The sequence below is a fragment of the Panthera onca genome, chromosome C1, assembly GCF_046562875.1.
Source record: "Panthera onca isolate mPanOnc1 chromosome C1, mPanOnc1 haplotype 2, whole genome shotgun sequence".
Lineage (NCBI taxonomy): Eukaryota > Metazoa > Chordata > Mammalia > Carnivora > Felidae > Panthera > Panthera onca.
Window position 1 is genome coordinate 153,346,193 of NC_138346.1, and position 17,281 is coordinate 153,363,473.

The window sequence follows — 17,281 nt, forward strand, 5'->3', positions numbered from 1 at the left end:
TAATTTTATGACATCTTTTTATAGAAATGAAAAGAAAATTCTTCCTTTCATCTGTTGAGTGAAATGAGTCTGCACGTGTAACTACTAAGGGCATTTTAGAGACCCTCTTTCTACCTTCTATAGAAAGTAATATGTTTCCAGCAGAGATGAGTGTGGCAACGACAGGACAGGATACATTTGCCAAATAAGCATATCGTAAAACTGATTGGCAGACTGTATATTCAGAGGAGGTGAGAAGAATATGTAGCTGAGGATGCTCTGTGGTTACCTCCAGTATCTTGCCACGACACTGGCATCTGGTCTGACACTGGAGTGATAGCCCCAACATTTATGCGGAGAAGACAAACCCATGGTGGAGCAAAGCGCCATGAAAGCACATGCAGCATAAAGATAAAGAAAGACCATTGTCTTGTGACACGGCTTGTAGTAGTGAGTGTCCTGCTAGGAAGCTGAGCCACGCAGGGAATGGGATGTTACAGCTATAATTGCCATTGGAGATTATTCTGCCGCCGCATTCAGGTGGGTGAGAAGGGTCTAATTTTTGTAACAGTCCCGCAACCTTATTTTATGGCATCCATTATTGTACGGTGTTAGTTTCGAATAAGTATGAGTATCTCTGGTTGTGATGTTCACATCCCCATAAGTAAAAAGAGGATCAATAGTAAAAGGAAACCAGCAAATTGTAGGCTTTGCAGTAAATCTAAGGTATTAGGTGGACATAATTTAAACAGTTGTTTTTCTTTTCCTGGAGAATAAACACATAAGAGGAGAAGAAAATGAGGCTCTAAAGGGATTATGCATTCCTAAATATTTTATAGCTGTGTGAAATGCAATGTTGTGCTTCAGCTCCATGGCTGAATATTTGCTTATGATCATTTCCTCGCCGACTGAAAACCCAAAAGATGCCATTTGCGGTTTTTTGTGTGGTTTCAGCCTTGGCCTTCTGTCAGTGTTCCACTGTGTGATTGTGAAGAGCGACTTTTCACATAAGAAGGCAGAGGCTGGTGATTGAAGCAGGGACCGCACCACAGTGCTTTTACTCAGCTGATATTTAATGATTTACCATTTAATGTAGTTCATCTTCCATAACCCTGAGTTCAAACAGAAGCAGCTGCTATTAGGGATGCAATAATATTGAACTTCCCAACAAACAACCTAGGAGAGCTTCTTCTGTAGTTTTAGCTACTGGACCCATCTGGCCTCCACTAAGTTGGATGGGTTGTTGATAGATGACAGATAGATAAATACAAACAAACAAAAAAAGCCTTCATAAACACTAAAGTGTAAGAGATAGACATCTAATGATATTGAAGTCTTCTGGAGGAAGGATAATAATATGTTGATGAGAATTATGGTACTAATGTTTTCAAATAGAGTGCTTTAAATACATTTTTCCTATCCAAAGCATTATCTAATTTAATAATCTGTTTTCACTTTGGCATTATTGGTAAGTGATTATAAGAAGTAGATTATAGGCTAGTTTGCTCCCCCCCTCTTTTTTTTTTTTTTTTTTTGCCTTTCTGTTTTTCTTTCCTTGTTTTTATATAATTGTGCATCTGTAAATTAGGATTTACAAGAAAAGAAAAGAACTCTGAACTTTCGTTACAATTACAAGCCTACCAGACAAAAGCTGTCGCCTACTTATGACTATATCTAATTTCTTGACTGCTTATGGTAGACCTAGAATACTTTTCCTTTTCCAATAACACATTTCTAAAAGACAGTGAAGGTAGGTCAACTTTCACCATGAGATATTTTCACTGTGAGAAACATACTTTAGTGGTGTCCTCTCTGATGGGATAAGATGGACTAAAACCACCAGATGGATCCCCTCTACCTCATGGCAACATTTTTCATTCATAAAGGGAGTCAGGCCTCTCCTCAAGGGATTTTCCTACTTTAAGATTTTTTTAAAGCGTTGCCTATGATTCAAAAGGCATTTGTATTTACCTCTATGCATCATTTGAAAATACTGTCCTACAGATATTTATGTATTTTCTAAAGTTTGATGATGCTTAGTATTTTGGAATTTTCGTTCAGCTAGTAATAGATAATTTGCATAGCATTTACAATTATGCAGTTATGACATTTAAAAAGATAAAGAAAACTTTCTGTATGAGGTTGCTGAAAAGGAAACAGTCAAAAGTGTAAATGTGTTCTACTTTACATTTTATCGTTGTAAAGTTGTTGATAAAAAGTTCTTTTGTCCATTTTTTTTAAGTTTATTTATTTATGTTGGGAGAGAGACAGAGTGAGCGGGGGAGGGGCAAAGAGAGAGACAGAATCCCAAGCAGCCTCCGTGCACAGAGCCTGGTGTGGGACTTGAACTCAAAACCATCAGATCCTGACCTGAGCTGAAACCAAGAGTCAGACACTTAACTGACTGAGCCACCCAGGTGCCCCTCCTTTGTCCATTTTGAGGCTGAGTTCCATTGCGTGGTCTGTCACTGGTCCACAGTGCATTGGATTCCTGGATTCTCAGCCTTGCTATTATTTGTGGAGGAAACCTTTCAATTGTTTTTTATTTGTAGCTTCTAACAGAACCCCATGTGGGGAAATGGTTACATTAGTGTAGGTAATTGAGCCAAAATTATCATGATTTCATTTAAAAAGGAAAGATCAAAGTCTACATTCTATTTTAACTTGGAACTGTTTAGGTAAATTGCCACAGATTGCCACAGATTGAAAAACAGGTATAACATCAACTTCCACAAGTTAGAAAGTTTGATTTGGAATCCTATCCAAATTCATTTTTTCAGCTTGAATACAGACAGGTATTTTATGAGATTTTTATTTCCCTATTTGCTCAATTCCAAGATTTATAGGAATTCTAATTGGAACCATGGCAGAAATGCCACCACAAAAACAGTGGGGTGTTTTCCCCACAAAATTTTATTATAATTGTTTCCAGGCCCAAGGGCATATTATCATGTGGAAATATATATTTTAAAGCAGCGTTTCAAATTTATTTAGTCTTTTAAATGTTCAAAATAAAAATCCATTTTTTATTTCATTTTGGAGGGGGAGCTATTATGGTTCATTTTATTTTGATTAGCCCTAACGTCTTTGTTGGACAGGTAGGTGTTGGGCACTATGTTTTCACAAATAGCTAGAATAGATTTCGGTCTTTAGTGAGCTGGATTATTCAAGTGAATGTGCTTAGAGCACTTAAAGAAACTGAACATTTGAAAATGGTCTACTATGACCTGTTTCCAAGTGAGCCTCTTAAAAAAGATTTTTTTTTAAAGGGAAGGAAAAATAAAAGTAAATGTGGTACTGTTATGCAAACCAAGTGTCTAAATGGTGCCACACTTGACTGGAGGTTGTCCTTAGGGCTAATAGCAACTAAAATCTCCTAAGGCAGCTTGGGGATTATTGATTTATCTAAAAAGAAAGTCGCAAGGAAGACAAACAAAAGAACAGACTCCGAACTATAGGGAACAAACTGATAGTTACTGGAGGTGAGGTGTGTGGGGGGATGAGTGAAATAGGTGATGTCGGGATTAAGGAGTGCACTTGTCCTGATGAGCCCTGAGTGATGTACAGAATTAGTGAATCACTATTGTACACCTGAAATTAATACAACACTGTAAGTTAATTAAATTTAAGTGAAAAAAATAAAAATGTCACCAGATCACGCAATGACAATATTCAAATTAGAAAAGGTTAGAAATATATCCAACTTTCTTAAAGAAATGACCTATCAACCTTAGTAGCAAGAAAACCATGTCTGGAACTCAAATTATGAAATAATAAGCCAACATTTCTTTTTTTTTTTTTTTTTTTTTTTTTTTTTTAAATTTTTTTTTTTTCAACGTTTTTTATTTATTTTTGGGACAGAGAGAGACAGAGCATGAACGGGGGAGAGGCAGAGAGAGAGGGAGACACAGAATCGGAAACAGGCTCCAGGCTCCGAGCCATCAGCCCAGAGCCTGACGCGGGGCTCGAACTCACAGACCGCGAGATCGTGACCTGAATAAGCCAACATTTCTAAAGGAGAATGGTAGACCCTAATACAAGAAGTAGAGGCTAGTCACAGATTTTTCTATCTATTCTGACCTTAAATAATGTCATTGTGTTCACAACCTATGACATTGCCATATTACTGAAGGGCTTATGGAGAGAAATAATCCATTCAAAGAGTTCGAGGTAAGGTATTATTGACATAGGAAGCAGAATAGATCTTACTTCTCTCACTTGCTTCCAAGGGACTGAGGAAAAATTCATATTAGGACCCAATGGGATATTTTAAGGGAAAATTACAAAAGAAAGCATAAAAGAAAAGCACCTAGTGGAAACTTGTGAAAATTATTTTGTAAAATGATAGTCAAAGTTAATGATTAAAAATCCATAATTTTCATCATAACGAATTACTAACTTAGAGTTGAACCATGGTAGTTAAAGTATTTTTCATATCAAAATGTGACTTTTTAAAAAAAAATCGCATTTAATACTCCTCATTAATCCCTATCCATTTTAGAAGGATGAAAAATACTGTAGTAGTCCTCGTGGGTCACAACAGATTTTTCTGTAATTGTAAAGCACCATTCAGGAACATTTAAATCATGTTTTATAGGAAGCATATAATGAGGAAGGAAAAGAAGATGTGTGTTGTACCTAGAATGAAGCATGGCATGAAAAGAAAAAAAAATCTCTTTAATTTGTAAAACAGTGATTCTCAATGCACGTTCTGAAGACCACTTGCCTGAGAATTACCTGAGAAGCTTGTTAGAAATGCCACAGATTTCTGGGCTCTGTGCCAAATCTACTGAGCCTGATTCCAGGGGAATGAAATTCAGAACCTGTTTTACTACATACATAGTCACAGATGCTTCCTAAGTATGGACAACTTTCAGAACCACTCTCGTAAAGGCCCAGCTTTAGCCTGTATGATCACTTACGATCCCTGGCCAAATCAAAGTAAACCAGTGGCATTAGGTGACATCTGAAACACAAGGAATAAAGAGAAGTTGAATATTTTCTGTTGCATCCTTGAATTTTGGCAGGTTATCTTACATATGGTAGACACTCAACTGACATATGTGAAATGAATGGATAAATGGAATTTTATACAGTGGATACAAATTATACACGTTAGATTTAAAAATCACAATTAGAAATGTTTGAAGGAAAGTGATTGTTTTATCTACAACAAATATATAATAATATTTGGAACGTAGAAGATAAATAAGTTCTAGAAAAGGTAACAAGGGGGAGACAAGGGGACAAACTCAAGTGTAATTATAAACTCTTTAGAAAGTTCCTGCTAATGTAAGAGATGTTGAATTTGCTATTATTTTTTTTAACTTTTAATACTGTTAAGCAGGAAGGCTGTTTAGGGTAGCACTGTACAGTTTCTGTATTTAGGGATAAATTTATTACACTTGAAAAAATCAAGAACATGAATGTTCTTGCCCTTACATAGTTACTAAAAGTAAGATTACCTCCATTTTAGCAATGAGAAAAATGAGAAATTCAGTTTAATGTGTTTATTCATTTACCTGTTCATTCAGTAAATACTTACTGATTGACTTCTCTGTTCATAGTTAAATATGTTCCATGGCCATGAAAAGCACATTGCTCGAATATTGAGAGGAATGGCTAAATCACATTACAAAGGAATAAGGGCAAGTATAGGTCTATAAACATGTTGGGTCATATTTTGTGGATGATTAGCCGTGTATCAGGGACTACACTTTTCTTTCTTAAACCTCTTTGATGAGTCTGTTTGGAGACCACATCATTTAGTAGGTAAATACGTACTTGAAGGTGAAAATCAAGGACTAGCTGCAGGAACACTGTCTCCACTGGTATTTCAGGGCTCGTCCAGAAGGAAACATTCCCCTTTTCATCACAGATGGCTACCCACTGAAGTCGGATGCTCTGATTTGGGTCAGACTCACTGGGAGTATTTGTGAGCAAAAGGCATTAGCATGTACATCTAATTCTGTCTTTGTTGAAGTGAGCTGTCACGGGCTTAATAAACATGAACTCAAGTGTTTACAGACCATCGTTAAGAGTTGCAGTGATGTTTCCCCTTCCTCTTATCATATCTTTGTGGGGGACACCTCCTTCCCCACTATTGTTAAGCTGGGTGTGTCTATATCCTGCTACTTTTGTAATAATCTGTTTAACCTCTGTAAGAGTTTTGTCTACCTGACTAATGGACTAGCCCCTAACTACTGAGGCCACCATTGCATAATTTTAACAAAGAGATTATATAAATACACACACTGGCGTCTCTCAATTAAGAATGGGACGGTTAGATGAAGGTATTTGGCAATAATTGAAATCAGTAAGTCATTAAAATTTCTTCCGTAATACTACTAATTTGTTTGTAATAGCCTTCTAATTGCAGCATATTAAACAAAGACAAATGTGGGTTGGACTACATGTAAAAAGTATCAATCTTCTCTTTTCTGGCTAGCGCAATTATAATTTCGGCTTCTGGTACAGTTGAAATAAGGAAGAAGGATAGAAAGCTATATCCCGTGCCTTTGGCTGACAAGCTTCTAATGTTCAGGTGCCTCTTCTGAAAGGTGGCCTTCCTTTATAAAATGTTTGTTGTCAGTCGGTAACATTGTGTAGTCTAGGAGAAATCACAGACGTGCAGGTGCCTTATGAATAACCAGATGGGAAATGGAAGATGATCAAACTTCCTCCTAGACCCTATGAGTCAAATAGGAATGACAAAAGATTTTCCTTTGAAAGGTGAAGAGAGTGAAACTGAATTTCAAAACGTCTTGTATACAAATGACGATAATGCCTTGCATAAGCCGCTTTCTTAAAGACACGAAACCTGTTTTCTAGAGCTTTTCCCATCACCAAAATACAACCAGAGTCTGCGATTAGACTCAGCAGCTGTTTAACAGTGCCAGAAACACTTACGAACTTCCACAATGTTTCCTTCAAGCAAAATAACATCCTCCAAAGAGCACGCTTCGAATTCATTCACCACTGACTCAGAGGGAAGAGTGCCACCTATTGAATGATGGCCTCAGTATTCACAGCACCTGATGGGTCCTTCCCAGGCTCCCTTCCACTGACCCACTAGCACATCCTGTTTCCCTCAGAGAGCTGGATATAATAATGCTCTGAGGTGGTCTGAAGTTCACGTGTAAGTGTGCTCATATCATGCTCTATAATTTGAGGAAAACACATGAATTTTAATCAGTTTTTAAAACAACCAGGCCTCTCTTCTCATTTACTAGAATGGAAAAAATTCACTTTTATTACCTTAAAGATGCCAAACAGTGCCATTTTATTACTGTGGGAAGCTGGAAGTCATTTCCGAACTCTTTTGGCAAGGGTGCTATGGAGAGCATCCAATTCAGTTCTTTAAGTGTCTTCTGAGAACCACCACACAAACTGTGATTTACTGTCTTCAGGAGTTAAAGGGACTCTTTCTACCCTACAAACCGAAGAAAGAAAGGTGAAATGTGTTAAAGAAGCATCCCATGAGACTTGCAAGACTATGAGTCAGCACAGAGCAGGCCAGACATAAAGAATGTTTTGATAACCCACAAATATTTTCCAACTTGTAATTTTTAATTTGGTTTAAGAGATTATGTTGGTGAACTTTAAAAATTGCGATGACTTTTGTATATGAATCCATTGGTTTTTCAGGCCACTTGGACAAACTTTTTATACTTAGTGGCTCAGTTTCCTTGTCGTTTGCATTCCGTATAGGTTTAGGTATACTTCTATGAATACAGTATCATAGTTAAAAAATTAAAAAAATATAGATATATAATATATATACATACACACACACACACACACACACACACACAACTCCCATACTGTGGTAGTGCCTCAATTTTACAAACAAGTATTTGGCTAAAACAAGAATTGAATGGAGATTTTGCATACTTTCTAATTTACATAACCAGAAAATGGCAAGATTCCAGTTTCCCTTTTTGCCTTTCGGTAGCAACCGACAACAATTTGAATTTATCTATTCTTTAGCTGACTTAAATCTCTAAGAGTTTAACATTATGTAAGCCGGGAGGCTGCTATTACTATTAATTAAAATAAACTGGCACACATGTATATTTTGCCCCCCATGTTATTTCGTTTGTAGATTTTGACAGGCTGGTTTGTGTAGTCATAAACACTAGGTCATTGAGGGCAAAAACACAGTGAGAGAGAAACAAGATATTTAATCACTAGTCAGAAAATACATTACACTCTAGTGCCTGACAAAGGGTGGGCTCTCTATCAATATCTGAAGAAATAATTAAAGGGATAAATTATACCACTGTGGAAAATAATTAGTCTATCAGATCAAAAATGAGAAGCTGTTTGATAGTGTAAAAGGAAATCCAGTGAACTCTTTTTCTTGACAAAAATCAGTGAACTATTGACTTCAAGTAAAAGGCCAATCTTTACATGCCTTTATATCTTTAAGCTTTGACTAGTAATTGTCCAAAGCAACTCTCAAAGCGGTGGATAATATTTCTCTGGTTATAAACAACCCCAAATCCTTCATGGAGAAATGTTTCTCTGGTAATTGCATTCTTAACAGAGTATTATATTCATAAATGGTATCATAGAGGCACCCATGATGGTAGCCTGAAATTTCTGTGGGGTTTTTAGGTGAAATTAATGTTTTCTTACAATGTATGGTTATTAATGAAGAAAACATTCTTTTTATTCTTGCTCTGACAGGTAGGTAAATATAATCTGCCATTTGGAATGGCATCATATTAAAATATTGGAAATATTATGTGGTTTATTCCTTGTTAGGACCAGGATGAAAAATCTGTTCTGAAGTAGAAGATTCACACTTGGCAGTAGGTTTAGGATTTCTTGCTATTTTCATTGCTAACATCTAGGAGGGTGTAACAGAGGCCAAATCTCCAAGTAGCACCTGCCAGGCAAATGATGGAAAGAAATGGAGGGCTTCAGCTAGGGAGCCAGAGAATATGATGCAGTATCTCCATCCAAAGGCATCTAGGATGTCTGACTTAAGAGGAATGAGATCAAGCTTAAAAGCTTAGATACACATATTGCAAACAAGTAGAGAAATTTTCCAAGAGCAAATTTACCACTAATTTGATGAATCATAATTAATGGCTATTAAAAGGCAGCAATGGAAGAAAGAATGGTATTTAAAGATAAGGTAGGAAAATGAGTCCATTAAATATTGTTTCTTTTTAAAGAAGTATGTCCAAGAATTTCTGTTCATCTAAAGTTGGGGGGTTCCTGGGTGGCGGCTCAGTTGGTTAAGCATCCGACTTCAGCTCAGGTCATGATCTCACAGCTTGTGAGTTCGAGCCCCGTATCAGGCTCTGTGCTGACAGCTCAGAGCCTGGAGCCTGCTTCGGATTCTGTGTCTCCCTCTCTCTCTGCCCCTCCCCCACTCACACTCTGTCTATCTCTCTCTCTATCTCAAAAATAAATGAAAATTAAAAAAAAACATAAAGTTGGCACATACATTGGACTGATGCATGTATTTCCTGCATGTATATGGCAGTTATTCTTTTATATTTCCATCCATCATCCATCTTGCATCCAATCATCTATTCCAACAAAGTATTTACACATCATTTTATTTTTTTATTCATTCATCAACCCAAGTTATTTGGGGCACCTGCCACATGACAAGCACTATTACTAGTGATATAAAGTCATAAAAGATGGAGTTCCTTCTTCCCTCAAGAGGCTTAGAGTCCAGTTGGAGAAAAAGTTAAGTACAGCAATACTGCACAATGTAAAAGATGCCATTACAGCCCTCCTGTGAGGACAGAAGGGCTTGTAAAGCACACTGATGAATCCCAGAAGGCTAACGTTAAAGCTGGATTTTAAAAGATAAGTAAGAAGAATTAGGTAGATAATGAAGAGAAAAGGTAGTTCTAGACAAAAGCCATGCATATGTAAAACATGTCCTTAATAATTGGTATTCATTTATATTCACAACATAATCATTTAACAAAACCCCACTCCTTTACATACGATGTGATATAATGAATCAGTTAACAATGACCTGGGGAGCTGGAGGTTAAATATACTGTCTCTAGAACCAGGCTTCCCTGGCCTAAATCCTGGCACTTCTCCTTTCTAGCTGATAACCTGGGGGAAATTACTCAACATCTCTCTGACTCAATTTCTCTTTCTTCAAATTGGGAATAATACGATATCCCTTATAGTGAGTATTATATTATTTTATGCAAGAAAAACACATATATCTGTCTTTAAATAATATCTCAGGATATGCTAGTTAGGATAATATTTTTCCTTTCTTAAAATTATCTTACTGATAATAAGAGTACTGATAATAACCGTTTTTTTAAATCTCTTTAACGTACGTCTGAGAGCTCTCACAAGCTCTCCAAGCTGAGATTTACTACATTCAGAAACCCAAAGAGATCTTGCCTTTTTTAAAACTTAAAACTGCTTGCAGCAAGGTGGAGACACCAGTAGAGCTTCATTCAGATGCCCTGAGTTCAAATTTTGTCCCTGCTACCTTCTAAGGTCTTGGGCAAGTTGCTTAATGCTTGTGTCTCAATTTCTTATCATAGGAGGAGATTCTAAAGACACTAAGATCTTCCTCAGGGGCTCCTGGGAGGATTAAATGGGATAATGTGCAAATGTGGCTAGCATCACCCAAAGATTTCTTTCATCGTTCCCAAACCCCCTTTAAAATGCTTAGAAAATACATAATGGCTAATCTAAGGATTGTGAAAAATATCTTTCCCAAAATACTTTCTATAGTTTGAGAGATCACATATAAATATTCTCATCTGCATTCGCTAACTCTGGAAAACACTCTTGAATGCTATTGCTGACTTTGATAGGCTGCCTTGCAGCTTTGCCAGAACTTGCTCTGGGTTGCAGCTATTCATAGAATGCCCTTGGATAATGTGATAGGTTGAATTCGAATTACTCCTCCAATCACTTCAGAGGCAGTAATAATGGCACCTAAAATGGTCATCTGGAGAATGAACTGAGCGTGGACATCTAATAAAATCTCTCTCTCTCTTCTTTTGTCCTTAGCATAACCCAAAACCCGATCGTATAAAGAAGCATTAAACATGCTAACATAAACTGACTTTTCTTGGAGACAGATACTATATGCTTTAGGAGACCACTAATCTCAGGTATAATACAAGTACAAAACAGCTTTTTTTTTCCTTTCAAAATCTAAGTGCTAGGCAAGCAGATATCACACTAGATTTTCCCTGGAATTATCTTTAGTTGCTAATATTGTTTTTAGGCTGAGAACCCACCCTGCCCAAGCAGCATAGACAGACTAGCTTTAAATAAATTCAGCATATCATCATGTTGCTAATACTGTTAAAATCTTTGGTCTCTCAAACATCTTTTCTGCTTTTCTCCCCGCATCCCTATTACTGAATACTGTCACATCTAAGGCCAGGGCTCCTTAGTCTGCCTGAAGGAATACAGAAGTACCAGGCTGGCATAGCTTCTATTTTATTAAATTTTTTTTTCTTGCCTGCAACCTGATTTCTTCTGGGTCTGACCTAATTCCTTTGATGCCTGGGGCTTGGAGGCCTGTGCTAATCTGCATCAGGGATGTGTGGAGAAAAGCGAGACAATTGAAAGAAAAGTAAACGAAGAAAAGAACAGCACCTAGGCAAGAGGGCTCTTCAAAATCAAAATAAGCATTTTGGAAGCAGGACATTTCTGTTCTACCCCATCCTTTAAAGAGGAACCTACATTTAATGCATGGCTTCACATACGCATTTCCCCCTCTTTCTGGTTCTCTAAAGCATTTCAGGAGCAGGACAAAAAAGACAATGGCGGAATGCTAATTTTTTAGCATCGTGCAATAAATTACGATGTCAGAAAAATACTTGAAGTTTATGAAAGAGAAGTTATGTTCTAAAAGTCATAATGAAAGAAAATGTTAGAGCTGACGTTGATGGAGAGATCATGGAATAGTCTCAGCTTTGTTACTAAACTCTGGAACGTGCTGATGTTGAGAGCTCTTGAGACCTGTCCACTAACTTATTGCTCCTCTGGGTCTGTTCCCACTTCTTTTTCCTTTTGGGAAGCGGTTCTTCTAACTGCTCAAATAAGCGTTCAACATCTTGTAGTCATTAATATACCAAAAGCAGGGGTAAAGGAGCAGATTTTCAAGGTATCTCCCTGCTCCACCTGATTCTGTGTTACAATGAATCTTGGAGAAGTGGGAAGGTGAAATGTATCTTCCTTGGTAACAAATCACCAGTTTTTTTCTTTGAGATATTAAGAAGTTGTGAGCTTGTTTGTATGGATTTACCAAAAAAGTGTGTGTGTGTGTGTGTGTGTGTGTGTGTGTGTGTACACGCGTCCGCGCGGGGGGGAGGGGGGCGAGGGCGTTGGGTCCATTTGCGATTTGATTAATTACAGTTCACAAAGCCTTTAGTACCTGCTCCCACCAAAAGAGATGCACTTTATCTAAAGCAGAAAAATGATCAGTAACAGTAATTGTTTGTGATACAGTAGCATGCCTTGGTTCAGGGATATTTTCACTTCACAGATGTTTAAAGTCACTTGGCACTCAGCCTTCAAACTTGTTATTCATTTGGCATCCAAATTCATGTTTCATAGCCATGTGACTATCTAACGTGCCATAAATAGAAACACTCCTCTGAATTCCAGAGCTCTACCCTTGGCCTTCCCTCGCTGCCTAACCTACGCAGCTTCTGTGTTTCAGGATATATTTGCAGATTCAAAATCCTTACTTTGGTGTTATTGTTGAAAACCATTTATTCATCAGAGACCTAGAGCTGCTAATCAATATAAATCTGCATGCTTTTTGTGTTCCTCTCCAGGGTAATGGGTGTCTTCTTTATAGTGTCCTTTGATTTACACTTGCATTTTGGTAGTGGATACACCAGTGAGCAGAATGACCCTACCCAGGTGCTTACGAGGAAAGAAAAAGAAAAGGAGTTTGGAACGCAGATAACTCACAACCTGGAAAACTAACATGCCACAGTCAATAATAAATAGAATATTTTCATATCAATTTAAGTCATTAGGAATGATCACTTGTGTGCATTTGTGCTTGTGCGTGTGCATGTGTGCACTACTGTTTTAACACAAGCCCGTGGAATCAGCATTTTTCACCCTGATGAAAAAATTTTGCACTTAAATCTGAACACTGTTCCTAACTGAGCTGGAAAAGCCTTTTCAAAACAGTGTTTGCCACATTATTTCCTATTTGATACAAAGAAATAGAAAGTCATACGGTGGTTCCAGATATTGCTACTTTATTTCATTGGCCCCTTCCCACATAAACTAATCAACATCTGAGAGCAGAAAATCCAGCTATAATTTAGGATCCCAAACTATGCATTGTGGTTTTTCTTTGGCAGAACTATCTAAAACACTCACATTTAGTAGTTTATATTGTTCAATTTTGAAATATATTGTAGTTTGAACATTGGGCAGATAAAAGATTAATTTGCCTTTGTAAAACTGCACACCCTTGGGGGCGGTTGTATTTTATGCACAGGTGAACAAGAATTTTTTCGCAGCAAATCTACCGAGCTGACACTTTTAATGCTTTCTACTTTTTTTTTTTTTTAAAGCACAAGTCTAAGCATATGAATAGCAGATTCCAATTTTACACTGCTTGTTGAACTCATCTTTTGGTCTAATGTTATAATTTATGTGGGTCATAAACCAACCTTAGGTGTAAACTTTGTATGTGTATACATACACATGCTTCTCTCAGACACAAACATTTTTATTACCAAGTATAGTAAAGGGATGATCTATTTCTACTGTAATTAACACATACGACCCATTTCGCAAACGACGCCACCTATTATACTGAAATAAGAAGAAAACATTTAAAAATAAGCATTGTCATCCTACAGTGCATCTAGGAGAGATTGCCTATTTTCTTGCTATATTTTTACAAAAATGAAAAATTATCACGAATATCAATTTTATAAGGTTTCTAAAAGAAAGGTTTTCATAAACCCTTTTATAAGGTTTACCCCTTCAAAATTCCCTTGCACACACTTTTATTTTCATGAAATTCTGATGAAAGATGTGTGATGCTGAATTCCTCAAGCAAGTTGCTCTGAATCCTTATCATAATCATCAGAGCAATTATAAGCACAATAGACGTACGTTGCCCCAAATGAGATCTGAGCTCCTGATAAAAGGAAAACTGGGCCTCTTCCTTTTTCCTGTGTGTGCTTGTGTAACTGCCTCATTGTCTATAACTAATAGATAAAAAATGCAAAGAGGTGATTCTGTAATACAATATACAGTGAAATAGAAACCGAATTGCTTGCATTTCTACTTGCTATGCTAACCCTTTTCTCAGATGATCTTGGCAGCTTTGCCTTTCTCTAATTTTGCTAACATCTCACAGATACAAAAGTGCGCACCCCCAACCCTCTGCCTCCTAACCCCTCCCTTCTTTTCTCCTTCCCGCTGTTTCATTACATTTTCTTATGTGCATACCATCAAGTCCTCTTGGACACATAATAAGATTTGTGCCAGACTATGTTTCTTGGCTTTAATGGTTAGTTAGCTTTCCAGAATACACATGCTGCTTTATACATGCTTTTATTACTGACATCATGAGAATGCATCTCTCCTATGTTTACAATTGGGTGTTCACCCTTAAATAAAAGCAATGAGATCAGGTTGTTTAAGAGAATCTTTGAAAAGCAGAATAAAAACAGCTGTTATCTGCTTGAACCATTTCATTCTCTTTCATGATCTGAATGATAATGATGTGTAGCAGTGGGCAGTCTCCAGCTCTCATTATACACCACACATCAGAGCCTCTTTCAGGTTGGAATTGGGTCTCTGTCCCGGAGTTCCAACAGGATCGTTTCAACCTCACTTCTAACAGGTGTTGGTGTTTGCAGGAGGGGGTGATGGGAGGATAAAACACCTTTGCTTGTTCCCCACTGACCTCTGGATTCAGGAGGCTGGTTTTCATTGGCAACGTGGGTTTGAAAGTCAAGCCAGGTCCTTGCTGAAATCTCTCTCACCGGGAACAGATTACAAATATTTCCACATGTCAAACAAATGAACAATAGGGTGGTCCTTATTAATCAAAGCTCTCCTAAACCAAGTGCAGATGGTAGCAATGAACTTCTCTTCCATGAAGATTTCTGGAAACGGGGGGAACTATGTCTCACAGAAACGCACATTTCTTCAAGTAACACCAGACGAGGAATAAAGAGCTTAAGCCAAATGTAACCAAACCCCAAACACGACAAAACAATAATAAATAAATACAATTTAAAAAAAATCCCAGCGTTCTCAATGATCCAAACCGGAAGGTTGATTGAGCTTATTTCCATTCAACACGCCCTCGTCACAAGCTGTTTCTGAAGATTCTGCGGCATTTGCCTAGAGACTGACAAGCTTAAATTGGTTTTAACCTCTGGAGTCCCCTTTCATATCGTAGATGTTGCTGATTGGGGCACAGAGTTCTGCTTTCCCCAAAGTCAGTGATTTTCAGGCTCTGGTGGCATCTACCATGGAGAGCATAACTCCTCTCAGACAACAATGCCATTTGTTATTTTTAATTAACAGAAAAATATCGATAGGAATAGTTGGAATTGCATTGTAGCCAAAACTTGAGCGTGAGGAGAGTCAGAGAAGCAGTGCTATTTAAAGAACAGCCCAGAGACTGGACCCATGGCTGCTCTTCTCTGACCGGAGCCGTGTGACTGAAGCCTCTCCAGTAGCAGAAAACTGGGTTGGGGAATCTCCTGGGAACAAAGACTCCTTGGGACTTTCTGCATGACCAGGTGTTACTATTTAGGAAGAGTGTGTTTCAGATGTTTTAGCAAAATCAGTTCCACTTCTCTACTCAAGATTGGTGCTATTATGGTCCCGAGCAGTTCTTCAAGGTGAGGGATCAAAAGATGCTAAGATGTCACTCAGTTCACGCCTTATCTCAAAACAGTGTGAAAGCTAAATTGTATTTGAAAGGTGAAAATTCTATTGTGAAGCCCTTAACACAGAGGGTCTGTGATTTCCACCGATAAAAAAATTCCGTGATGTAAAAACTACCAGAGGCCATTTCTCTCACTAGCCTCAATCTTTTATACTGCAGCTAAGAGTGTACTTCCTCTTGGTCTGTTCTCACTAAAAGAGCAATATTCAAAATTGTTTAATGCATGGGTAAAGATTTTTTAAAAGCTCCTCTCAAACTTTTTCAACATAATTACAGTAGAGGTAGAACATTTTTCTACTAATAGATTAAATATGTGTCTGAAACCTCAGATTAATTATAATCTTTTTCAAGAGGACTAAAATTTTATAACTTTTCATGAGGAGATAACATTTTATTGGATTTTAAAAGGAAATGAAATAAAAGTGTTATATATAAGAACAATCCCCTTACACACCATAGTCGTGATTCCACAATGACATTTTTGGGGGAGGTGAGGAGATTGCCCAACTGATTTTTAACATATTGGAAAGTTGCAAAACGCCTTAGGAAAATAGTCTCTATTATTATTTTGACAATGTGATGTATTTTGCTCAAGGTATGAAATAGTATATTTCAATATTCCAAATAGTTCCCCAAATGCATGGAAGGAGACTTAAGTCTGGGTTTTGTCCTGTCCAGAATAGTTCATCCAACTTTAAGTTCGCACACAGTCATCGGCAAACACTGAAAGAAGACTTCATTCTTCCAATTTTCTTGTGGTGTTGCATAAGTGATAATATGGCAGTGAAATCTAATTTTGAGCATGCCTCCCCTGCTTCCCCCTGACGGGGCATTCCTCAGAAAATACTCGTAACACCGGTAGGCTTGTTACTGAACCATCACAAATTTCGGTGAAATTTTTGTGCTCTGTGGCATAAACTAACCTAAGAATTTCTATGTTGAGAAGACAATGAGCGACGAGAGCAGGTTTTGAAATCTCAACACCACTGAGCATCTGAAAAGTTGTCTTAGAATGTAATCATGGGCTTTTAGAATCTTTGCTAAATAAGCCTTGTTTACATTCAATTCAGGTATTATACACGTTGGCAAATATTTTATAGTCCTCTTGGCTTGTTTATTAGTCTATTATAATATGATTAAAAATAAGGAGAGGTCACATATCTGTGCATTAAAGGGATTCATGAGAGTGCACATGAGAGGGAAGAAGAGAGAAAGAGAATGATAATTTTGTTGGAAGAATAAGGGTGGGAAGTGAAAGAAAAGGAAGAGGAAGTCTAATCTGCATTTAGAGCATAGGAGTAGTCTGGGCAAAGTTGGAATGACTACTCATGAGAACATGGATATGTAGATTGCCAGCAAAAAAACCCAGTAATTCACATTTTTCATGTGAATACA

General features: G+C 37.4%; 1 protein-coding gene across 8 annotated transcripts in view; it reads right to left on the reverse strand.

The window, feature by feature from the left end:
- ADGRL2 (adhesion G protein-coupled receptor L2) overlaps positions 1-17,281 on the reverse strand; it is a 625,339-nt gene that overhangs the window by 517,803 nt on the left and 90,255 nt on the right. For all 8 annotated transcript variants that reach the window (XM_060625624.3, XM_060625633.3, XM_060625635.3 and 5 more), the window contains exon 2: positions 7,237-7,411. The gene's annotated coding sequence lies outside the window, so the exon portion shown is untranslated. The remainder of the gene's footprint in view (positions 1-7,236; positions 7,412-17,281) is intronic.